Raw genomic sequence first — 11854 nt, 5'->3', positions numbered from 1 at the left:
TCTTTGTCCTGTATTATGGGCTAATGAACCTTTTAATGAGACCAGCATTGGTTTTTGTGTGAGTTCTCATTAATAATTAAGTTTAAATGAATTATCCGTCCAACAGTTTGCTATCAACCAAAGACAGTAGTTTTTGGGCATGGGAAGAGAACTGCTGGGGAATTGAATGCAGATATGCTGTCCTGAATAATTATCCCACTTTAATACAACACAAACAAACTTATCTCTCTCATCTATCCACTTGACCTTCAAAATCCACTTGAAATGATTGTGATTTAAGAGTTAACAACATCTTCAAACAAAATCCAGATTAGACAGGCAAGACATGACTTTTTCAATTAATTTCAATGAATGTTTTCACACATTTTTAATAACACCTGGCGTATAAAGTATAAATTAGAAGGTCCATATTGTCTTTCATGCACTCGTACACCACAGGCTTGTGGAAACCGTCATGAATAATCATGAAATAAAGGTCAGACATTCCTCAAGGCCCTTACAGTCGGTGTTCGACAATAAATACTGTACTAGCAGAGTGCTCAAGTTGAAATGATGCTGCTTTTATCCTGGTTTCATGAGAAGCACACATGGCCGATATCAATGCCAAACTCCTGATCTTTGCCACCTACGTCCACTGGAGCCAAGTCCACAATGGGCAGCCGTGAAGGTTTTTGTGTGCGGAACTCAAAGACGGTCTTGCCCCATTCACCGTTGGGTTTCTGGTGGGAAGAACAAAAAGGAACAATAGTGAGGTTGTTTTTCATTGGCAGCATTTTAATAATATTTCAGTTTTACTGTTTTTATTGTATTTTTGATCAAATAAATGCGGGCTTGGTGAGCATACGATACTTCTTTCAAAAACATTAAAAAGTCTCGATTGAGACTTGATGAAAATACGGTTTTTATATATATATATATAAAAATATATATATATATAAAAAAACTACTACAGTCAGCAGTTTGTAAAGTAGCAACCCCATTTTAATGTAGTGTAGATTCATTTTTAAAGGGTATCTTGATAGTAGATAACTACTACAGTCAGCAGTTTGTAAAGTAGCAACCCCAAGACCAATTCCCATTTTATGTAAATAATAAATGTTGTCAAACAATATAAAGTCAAAAATCTGAACATACAGAGCAGCCATCCTCTGAGACTGTGTACTTCAGACGGTTGTTGCTATAAGCAGTGATGTCCTGTCCATCAGAAGACTTTAGGACTAAAGCCTTCTTCAGATTGCTGTTCTTCTCATCTTTATAGGCCACACTGTTTTTGCAGTGATAGGTGACGGTCTGTGCTGCTTCCTTTGATAGCAGACTGAGAAATCTCAACTGGACGGATACAGCGTTAGCTGGTGTCTCTTTGTTTCCATAGGTGAACTGAAGAAGAGTAATAAAAGGTCACGGTATACAGTAAATTTAACCACATACTGTATTTGTACAGGAATACAGGGCAACATTTTTTACTTTATTTAATTGTAATTTCTTCTTTTTTTTTTTTTTTTACTGAAATGGTCATCATTGTAATCATTTTAACCTTAGTTCCCCCTCGTTTTTATGATTGTCCCAACCAGACTGGTTTTGGTATGCTGGAGTGTGAAGTCCACCAGTTCTTTCGTGGGATGCTGGCAGGGTTGGCAGGTATACATGTCTCCCCCATTTCCATGTTACAGTACACTTGGATGGCATCTCTAGGGCTGCCCTCATTTGGGTCTATCCAGTATTCACCTGTAATACATTGGGAAAAAAGTTATACCTTAAATCCTCATATATACACTGGCATAAAAAAAATCATTCTTTTTGATTCTATCATGTACCTCACACTAGATTCTAACTCTTGTGTGGTTTTTCTTTACATATATGATTTGGATTAATGGATTTTGAATATTGTTGATTAAATCTTTGGTGTGGGCTAATTCGAGTGATCTGGATAATTATCCAGGTTTAGTTTCAGCTCACTGGCAGATGACCACCCATCAGTTTCCTAATATAGGTAGCACAAGCATGCTTACGATTTGTTTTAGGCCTGACATGGGAATTGGGAATCATGCAGGTAATTCCTGTCAGATACAACATAACCTTTTTTATTGATTAGCTGTGGTTCTGTCTTTCTATCCTGCAGTTAAGGCAATTCTTGTTTATTTCTGCTAAGGAACACTGTTTTTAATGCACTGCCTCTAATTATTTCTACAAATTTTATTTATGGGCAGGAGATTACTTTCTCACACAATGCCTTTGGGTGTTCTATAACTGTGTTAATTACATAAATCAAATATTAAAAAGTTTAAAAAAAACCAATATACAATTACGTTGTTTCCAAAAATCATTAAAATTACACACACACACACAAAACAAAAAAAAAAACGGGCCACAAAGTGGTTACACACACACACAAAGACTTGATTCTATTCTTCACAACAAAACAAAAAAAAAAACGGGCCACAAAGTGGTTTACAGAACATTTGAGAAAAAATGAAGACTTTGCAAAATATATTTTGTAGGGTTGTCACAACAAAAGTGTTAAGGACATTAATATAATAAAATATTCTTATAAATAATAAGTAAATAATCATTCTGTTATAAGCCCTAGTTTTAAATCAGTAACTAAATGTTTTACTCTTGTTATTCCAAACCTATTTGATCTTTTTTTCTTCTGTGGAACACAGAAGTAGTTATTGGGTCTTTTTCTTACAATATAAGTGTTTTGGCAACAGGAGCTCTAAAAATGGTATAACAAAAAAGCCACCATAAAAGTTTATACAAGTTTTTCAGTCAAATATCTAAACATCCTTAGAAAAAATAAATTTACCTGAAAAAAAGTGCATGTTGTATTAAACCTTTTTTCAGGGAATGTATTCTGAATAAAACTGTATTTTGTCTTTTATTTATTTTTACTTGATTTTTTCCATTTAAATTAGACTTAAAACTAGTTAACCAAATCTGCAAGTGCAATAAGACAAAATGCACTTTGCATTCAAAACATTCTCTTAATAGAAGACTTGATATCTTATGAAGCTTTTTTTTTTTTTTAAGAAAGTTTGGGTTACTGCAAAACACAATGAAGCATGGTGTGTTATATTACAAGCATTCTGAAGCCATACAAGAGCTTGGAACAGGGCAAAAAAAATTGAAATCAATCTCCACAGCTCATTGAAATACAGCATGTCAAGATGCATCATGACGTCTTTCACTTCAGAGGACTCTGAAAATGGAGCATTAGTCATAAGACTGGATTACTTAAATTTCTCCTTTTTCTACAAAATTAAGTAATTTGGGTTTGGAATGTCAAAAGGGTGAATAAATGATTATAGAATTTTCATTTCTTGTGAATTATACAGAGATGTATCATAAATGAAAACCAAGGTATACCAGTTCATGCTGATCAGGGTCAGTAAAACTAAAGCATTCAGAGCTACTTCTAAACTGTGTGTCTGTTTGTCTCACGCACCGCTCTTCTTCAGAGGATAGCACTGCTTCAGGTCCTGACACGTGCGGGCAGGATATTGGCGAGTGCCATCAGGACTGCGCATGCTGTCCAGCTGACTTCCCAAGCTCTTCAGAGACAAGTGAACCTCACTGTCGACCCGAACCGCATCAGATCCGTTATTGGGTCTTGCCTCATCCTCGTTGAACTCTGGGGGTGGTTGAGGTTCCTCTGGCTCGAATTCAACAAGGTCGAAGTTTGTTCCAAAAAGGTCATCCACAGCAGCTGTAGGGGGGCCAGGAGGACCTGGGGGTCCAGCTGGGCCGGGTTCTCCAGGTGGTCCCTACAGACAGACGTGTGAATACTGTTTATGCAATTTTAGAAACATCTAAACACATTAGTAGCATTTAGTAAGTAATCGTGATTATGAGTCATGACCTACAAATTGTATATGACTATGAGTCATTTAGGAAGGAAAACTGGTAATTGCTAAAAGAGAAATGTAAACACATTACAAATTGTAGTTTTTTTGGTGCATCCAAGACAGTGATTGAATGCACACCCCTGCTTAAAAACAACTTTAGTTGTTTTTCAGCGAGTTTAGCTGGTTTCTCAGTATGAACAAACAACTGTTCAGCTGGTCACATGTGAAAAATGCCCAAACCTCTCTAGTCCAGCAAAGTTCAGCAAACTTCCATAGACTGGTTTCAGCAAGAAGATCCAATCTCATAACATACATAAAATGCACCGTAGACATAATCTCATGCCTCACCTCAGGTCCAATATCACCAGGGGCACCTCGAGATCCAGGAGCCCCCACTGCTCCAGGTGAACCCATATCTCCTTCTTTTCCTGCTGGACCAACAGGGCCAGGGGGTCCCTAATAATGACATGTTCAGTATTAAATTCTGTTCAACATGCATGTGTATTTCTGGTGCTTTGAGAATTTAAATTGAAGTGATATTTGAATCTGTTGCTCACTCTTTGACCACTTGGTCCGATGATTCCTATAGGACCATCATCCCCTGGAGCACCCTGGAGGGAAATGATTGACAGATGATTATCAGAAGGTAGTTACTGCATTGTGTGACAGGTGACATATTGTGCATTATACGTACTGAACTTCCAGGAAGCCCATGGAGTCCAGTGAAGCCACGATGGCCCTTCTGACCTCTCTCACCCGCATCTCCTTTATCACCTTTATCTCCCATTGGTCCTTGTGGCCCCTAAGGTTGATTAGAAGAAATTTACGCTTGATAAAACAAGTTGTAGGTTCCCCTTGTGTTGTTTCCACAAATTGACATCTAATGAGATAACACGTTTTCTTTTTTCAAATATTTCATAGCACATTCAGAGTTGATTTAATTTAAGTGGATGTCTCATTTGCAATCATTTAATTGTATTTTATATATGAAAATGATAAAGTTACCAGTATCAGTATGTAAATATGCAGACTTACTTTTTTCCCTCTGGTTCCTGCTTGACCATCAGGACCAGGTGGACCTCTTGCACCCTGTCAGCAAAGTCAACCAATAAAAATTGAATAAAATAAAAATACAACATATCTATTTCAAATACATTACATTTGTTACATTACATTATGCAAAAAAATGTCAGTTTACAAGCTTTTAAAAATACATTTATTAAACACCAATCTGCTGTGAAATATCTGCGATTGAAACGGGAAATAAACCTGATCTCCTCTCTGTCCTGGATCTCCAGGTGTTCCAAACAGGTCCTGGGGTTCCTGGTGCTTCCCTGACCACCTGCAAGACCCTCTGGTCCTGGGTCTCCTCTGTCACCCTGAAAGCAAGTTTAACACATCATTTGAACTTGGTCCTATTTGGTTAAACAGTTTTTAATAAGACTGTGTCCAATGATGAATGGGTTCGTACTCTGGGTCCGATGATGCCATCAGCTCCTTGAATTCCATCAGCTCCAGCCAAACCCTAATTTAAGAACGAATTCATTTAGATAATGTTTTGTATAAGGTAATCAATCATCTTGACTGTGTTTTTTTCACCCTAACATATCATACCTCTGGGCCAGCATCTCCTCTGGGTCCAGCTGCCCCTGGCAAACCAACTGGTCCAGCACCACCTTTGGTTCCTTGAGGACCTGGGGTGCCAGCTTTTCCTGGTTGACCCTTAAAAAAAACCAAACAGATGGGATGAGGAGTCAAAGAAGTTAACTTTTGGCATGTGAGAGACATTATCATCATCTTTGACTAATTAGCCAACCAACTAACTAGAGGCTGAGAAATGTCATTTTAAAAAGACACATTGCACATTTGCTTTTATAACAAGATGGTAGAAGGTGTGACCTACCGCAGGTCCAGGAAGGCCAGCCATACCACGCTCTCCTCTCATTCCAGGTAGACCTACAAGTCCCCTCTGTCCTGGAGTTCCAGCAGGTCCTGGTGGCCCATCTGGGCCCTTTGTTAAGTTAAAGAAAAATATAAGTTTTAGATATATATAGTTCAGTCATGAAACTCTAGATGGCGCAGGCTGACGGGTTGTTAATGTAAATGATGATATTCAGAGAGTTAAACAACTTGACATAAGCTGATTGGTTCATGCTGCATATGCAGCCAATGAGCTTACTGCCTTGCATTTATATGGCTGGCTAGCATTCACTTGAGATTCCTGCAGCGCGCTTTCAAAGTTTCACTGAAACCCTCCACCTTCCCCAGCTGTGCCTGTATAGATCTGCTATGGGTTATTTTTATATGCTATTTATGCAGCAGCAGTATGTCTTAAATACTCATGGCACCGTATCGCCGTATGCACTGGCAGTAGCAAGTTCCTGTACTTGCTTGCAGCAGTAGAAATAATCTACAACTACACCAATAACCAACAGCAGCAGCAATTCAGCAGCAGCGTAGGAGAGCTATTCCCCCAAGACCAAATACATTAACATTGTCATATCCATCACTGGGAGTTGTCATGATTGAATTATTTCATTTTAATTCTGTAGGATATAATTTTTTTTAATATATGAATGACAATCCAAAAACCATCCTGCAAAAATTCAAATTGGAGTAATAAGGTATAACATACTGGCAGTCCGTCCTCTCCTGGTTCACCTTTGTCTCCAGGGCTACCAGCAGGTCCAGGGTTTCCACGCTCCCCCTGGCGGCCAGGACCTCCAGGTTCTCCCAAAAGCCCAGGTGGGCCCTCTTTACCTGGGGCTCCGATAGGACCAGGCTCACCAACTGGACCCTGAAAATAATATCAGTGTAAGAGTCCATATATGTTTTATTGGTCAAAAAGTATCTAATACATTGCAAATAATAAATCCGATTTAAAGGACTAGCTGTTAAGCACTGCTTTGTGGGTTAAATCCGTATTATGGAATCACTCACAGCAGAGCCTGGTGGGCCGACACCTCCTGGGGATCCAGGGAAACCACTGGGACCCTTTTACAAAAAGAAGAAACCAAAGAGGATTCCACAAAAGTCAGGAAGAAAAGTAGTAAGAAGATTGAATGAGTAGCATTTCTGGGTGTGTCCAAGTTGATAAAGAATGATTTTGATACTTTGATTTTTTGTAACTTACAGCTGCTCCTTGAGTTCCTCTGCCACCTTTGAGGCCCGTAATTCCAACCACTCCCTAAAAAAACACTATGTTTATACATTTTTTTTCCTACGGGACCAATATAGTCTATACATATACACACTATGATTCAAAAGTTGGATTTTATATATAATATATATATATATTATATATATATATATATATATATATATATATATATATATATATATATATATATATTATATATATATATATCAAGGTTTATATACATAATGTGTGTATATATATATATATATATATAACCCAACTTTTGATAAGAAATTGATTAGAAATATATATATATATATAATTCTTTGATTAATTCACAGATAAAAAAACTTTTGATCATATATCAATTCTTTTGCTCACCTGTGGTCCAGGTTTTTTTCCTGCCATTCCCCGAGGCCCTGGAGATCCAGCCTCGCCCTTTGCACCTTCCTCTCCAGTTTCACCTTTAACTCCGGGCTGACCATCAGGACCCTAGCATAAAAACATGGCAATATTTACAACTCATACCCTATTATTTAAAAAATATATATAATATGTTTGTTTATGGGTGGATGAATGGATGGATGCACTTACGGGAGGTCCAGCGAACCCAACTGGACAGTAGGACCTGGCTCACCAGGTGAGCCCTAAAACACAATATATCAATAGAATTGTGAACAACATGAGAAAAGAACTTCAACAAACAAAAAAGGTCAGGATTTCTCCTGGTAAACTGCTCTACTCACAGCCATTGCTCTAGAGCCTGGAGATCCAGCAGGGCCTCGTGGGCCTTGTTCTCCCTGTAATTGAACAATCAGTTCTGAGTACATCTAAGTAGCAACAGCTGTAAAATTTAGTTTTTAATCAGTTCTTTTAAGAAAAAAAAGAAACATCAAAGTCTTAGTATTTTGGTAAAAAAAAAAGTAATAAACAAAAAAACAAATCAAACCTTCTCCCCAGGTGGGCCAGCTGGTCCAACAGGTCCAACAGGACCAGGTAATCCCTACAGACATTGATGACATTTTATTTAGTGACTTTATAACCCCTGCTGTATTAAGAAATGGATAATAAATTTGAATGTGGATATTTTTAAATTCAGAATGATTGACTGTTAGGCTCAATTTTATCCAGTTTATTATGGCTCTGTCTCACTCACTCGAGCCCCATCATTGCCAGCCGCCCCTTCTGCCCCTCTGTCACCCCATTGCACCCTGAGAAAATAGATAGAGTATTAAAACAAATCAATAAGAAAAAAACCAGAGAATTCTACTTGATGTGTTACAGATGTGGTTTCCTTCTCTACTTCACAGTGCCACACAGAAAATGTTTCACAGATTATATTAATCAGAGAATATTAACTTCCTGCCTGAGGATATTAGGGGGCATCCAGTAAATGTCAACCGTCATGCCTCACAGAGCTTTACCCACCAAGGCATTTAATATATGCAATATTGTTGCACTGTTTGCAAGGAATGAAACTAAAATCTATACTGGGTTTGTTATGCATGTGCAAATGTTTAAAATGTGCCAAAGCCTTTGAATTAAGCAGACCCGTTTTCTCTTATCTCTCAGAGCCACACTCACACACTTTCTCCTTTAGGTCCGGCTGGTCCAGTTATTCCTCTCTCTCCTGGCATGCCCTGTAGGCCTGGTGGTCCTGGTTCTCCAACAGTTCCAGCTGGACCTGGTTTACCCTGCAAAGCCATTAATGTGTATCAAAATTATCATGATGTTGTTGTACATAAAACTACAATAAAGTTTTTTTTTTTTTTTTTTTTACCATGGTAAAAACTTCCAGTTAATGTATTCCTTTTATTTGTACGGTTACATAAGTGGTGTTATTCAGTCATCTTTTTAGGAGCTAAATGCATGCATAGAGCAGTGCAGCTGTTGATGTTGAGTAAAAATCTGGTTCTAACCTTGGGACCGTCAGGTCCAGGGGTTCCTGGGCTTCCTTTTTGTCCTGGTAACCCATTAGGACCAGGTTCACCTCTCTCTCCTGGGGTTCCACGTTCACCCTACGGTGGATAAAAACACCGGGAGATTGCTTATGTGGACTTTTAAAAGCTGTGCACTGATACACTGAAGTGTAAGTACAATAGGCTCACCCTTGGACCAGTCTGCCCTACACCACCAGCCTCTCCATGGATACCCTGAGGGTAAAAAATAAATGTCATAAAGTTCTTTAATAATTCCAATTCTCAGTCAGTTTGTATTCTTCCTCACCAGCAGAAATGACACGCATAGAATACAGCGATCAGGTAAAAAAGCACAAAGAAATGATGAACTCACCTCATCTCATCCCCTGGTTTTCCTGACTCTCCTGGTGGGCCTGGGGGTCCAGGCAAACCCTACAATTTTAGCATAATAAAAATGTAGCTCTTCCAGGAATTAATCATATCAAATTTACCTACAGATATATAAAAATATTTAAGGATTGATTATATTTTTAATTTTTTTATTTGTCTACATTTTATGTGTTCTAAATCTCTGAACAGTCCATACCAAAAATGATTTCAGGCAGATCAGCAGGTGCTACACACAAGCAGGTGCAGTACAATGTTTGACCAGTTTCCCCACATTTTATGTGTTTATGTGTTCTAAATCTCTGAACATCAAATAAATAAGTGTCATTGTTAATGTGGGCAAAAATCCTGGGATTTCACAATGAACTGGTTTTGCTTGATTTGGTCTTTTTGGACTAGGGAGGAAATTTGAGGCCTACAACTTGCTGTTAATACATCAAACACATTTATATGATAACATCAAGGAATCTTTCTTAAAGTATGACCCCTTTAAGAGCATTTAAACATTGACTGTGTGGAGAGTGAGGGCCATGTTTAAAATCATCTCTGACTGGAACCATAACCGAAAAAAAGAACATACTTGGAAGCCAGTTAGTCCAGGAGGTCCCTGTTCTCCTCTCTTTCCTGCTACGTCCCTGAAAAGAAATACAATAAACCCAATCATTTTTGCAAGCTCCTCCTCTTAATACTGTACCACTCAGAGGTGTAACTTGATGTAGCTGAGATAGCTGAGAAATCTATAAATATACAGAAAATTAAATAGCCACAAATTTGGCATAAATTATTAATTGGAAGACTCACCAAGGTCCTGGTGTTCCCGCTGGACCTTCTTCTCCATCTTTTCCATTAGGTCCCCTGCAGGAATCATAACCATCATATCAAATCATAATGATTGACTTGACTTTTAAAATCACTACACTATACAATACCAGCACTGACAGGCCATCTGAAATACTACAACAAAGCATTTACGCAAAAAGAGAATGACATTTATAATAGCTTGTTGTGAAATATTACAGTATGTTTTAAGGTTGCCATGACAATAATTGCACTCACTCTTTGTCCTGAACTGCTTTTCCCCTGCCTCTCCTGCTTTTCCCCTTCCCTGGATCACCCTGAATATTCAAAAAAAAAAATCATAATCATAATAAGCATAATTTCATAATAGGTAAACACAAGATGAAGGTGACTGACTGCCCATAAAAATGTCATTATAAAAGTCATCTTTATAGACTCTCTATTTATAGTATGGATTATTTGTAGCTTAACATGTTAACTATAATATTTAATGGGTAATTCATCCATTACATGCACTTTTATCTTCTGAACATCTTCAAATAATGTTTCATCATATCTGTATTAAAACATTTGTGACATCCTTAAATAAAGATCTAGTCAGTGGCCATCATTATCCTTCAAAGGGCTTTCAATGTAATGTAATTTCAATGTAATTTCCTGTGTTCTGATTAGTTCATTCATTTCCACCTGTGTTTATTAATTATCTTGTTTGTCTCCATTCATATTTTCCCCTGGTCCTTTGTCTGCTATTAGTTTGTGTCATTGTGTTGTGCTTCCCTGCTCCTTGATTCCTTGTGTTTGCTTTGTGGATTATAATTAAAGACTGTATATTGTATTACGCCTGCGTTGTATGCTTTTACTAGCCACAAACCGTTACAGAATATATATATATATATATATATATATATATATATATATATATATATATATATATATATATATATATATATAATTTCTTACAGTTTTAAAACATTTGTAGGGGAAGTTAAAATGTCAGAATAGTTGACAAGCCCAAAATAGTGTAATTCTGGTAAATGCAAAATTTCAGTTGCCATAATATATCCTTTGCGATAAGACTATTTTTTTTTTTTTCATTGTTGTTCTAAATATTTAAAAGCATATTCATTCGGGGACAGAAAGTCCCTCTAACAGAAGAATCACCCTGATATACTCTTTGCTCTGAAAGTGTTATGAGATATACAGTGTGACACATGTCAATAATATTTAAAATCATCTTATGGCTGTTTTCATAAATATACATATAATAGGGAGTTACACTGAAGCCTTTAGGTCCAGGCAAACCCATGGGTCCTGCTGCACCTCTTGTTCCCTGTAGGACCCTGCTGTACCTGGATTCCCATCATCTCCTGGTGCTCCCTAAGAAAAAACCACCATTCTCATCAGAAAGTGAGATGGCAGAACTCACCAAAGTGTTGTTTTAAATGCATAGTGATTTGGAGCTGTTCAGCCATAACAATAGGCCAATCCAGAAAGCTAATTATTCCAGAAGGATGCGAGTTTACATGTGTGTAGTTCATCTAATTTTCTCACGGCGATTCCCCAGAGGAACCACTGGTTCAAATAGGACTACAAACTGAGGAGTTTAAAGACCTGTTTTAAGAAGGTATATAATAGGAAGGAATAACAAGATTAAATCAAGCGAAAAGTGCATATATTACCTGTGGGCCTATCTTCCCCTCTGCACCCTTGCATTCCAAGAATGCCAGTTAAGCCCTAAAGAGACACTGACACATAATACCGTACGT

The 11854-nt window shown here is 37.6% G+C and overlaps 1 pseudogene; it reads right to left on the bottom strand.

Annotated features, from left to right (window-relative positions):
- Positions 1-66: 66 nt before the first annotated feature.
- On the bottom strand, positions 67-11394 carry LOC109091187 (annotated as a pseudogene).
- Between the last annotated feature and the right edge of the window lie 460 nt (positions 11395-11854).

Source organism: Cyprinus carpio, unplaced genomic scaffold (assembly GCF_018340385.1).
Source record: "Cyprinus carpio isolate SPL01 unplaced genomic scaffold, ASM1834038v1 S000006627, whole genome shotgun sequence".
Taxonomy (NCBI): domain Eukaryota; kingdom Metazoa; phylum Chordata; class Actinopteri; order Cypriniformes; family Cyprinidae; genus Cyprinus; species Cyprinus carpio.
The sequence above is the reverse complement of the archived record's forward strand: the minus strand, read 5'-3'. Positions and strand labels throughout refer to the sequence as shown.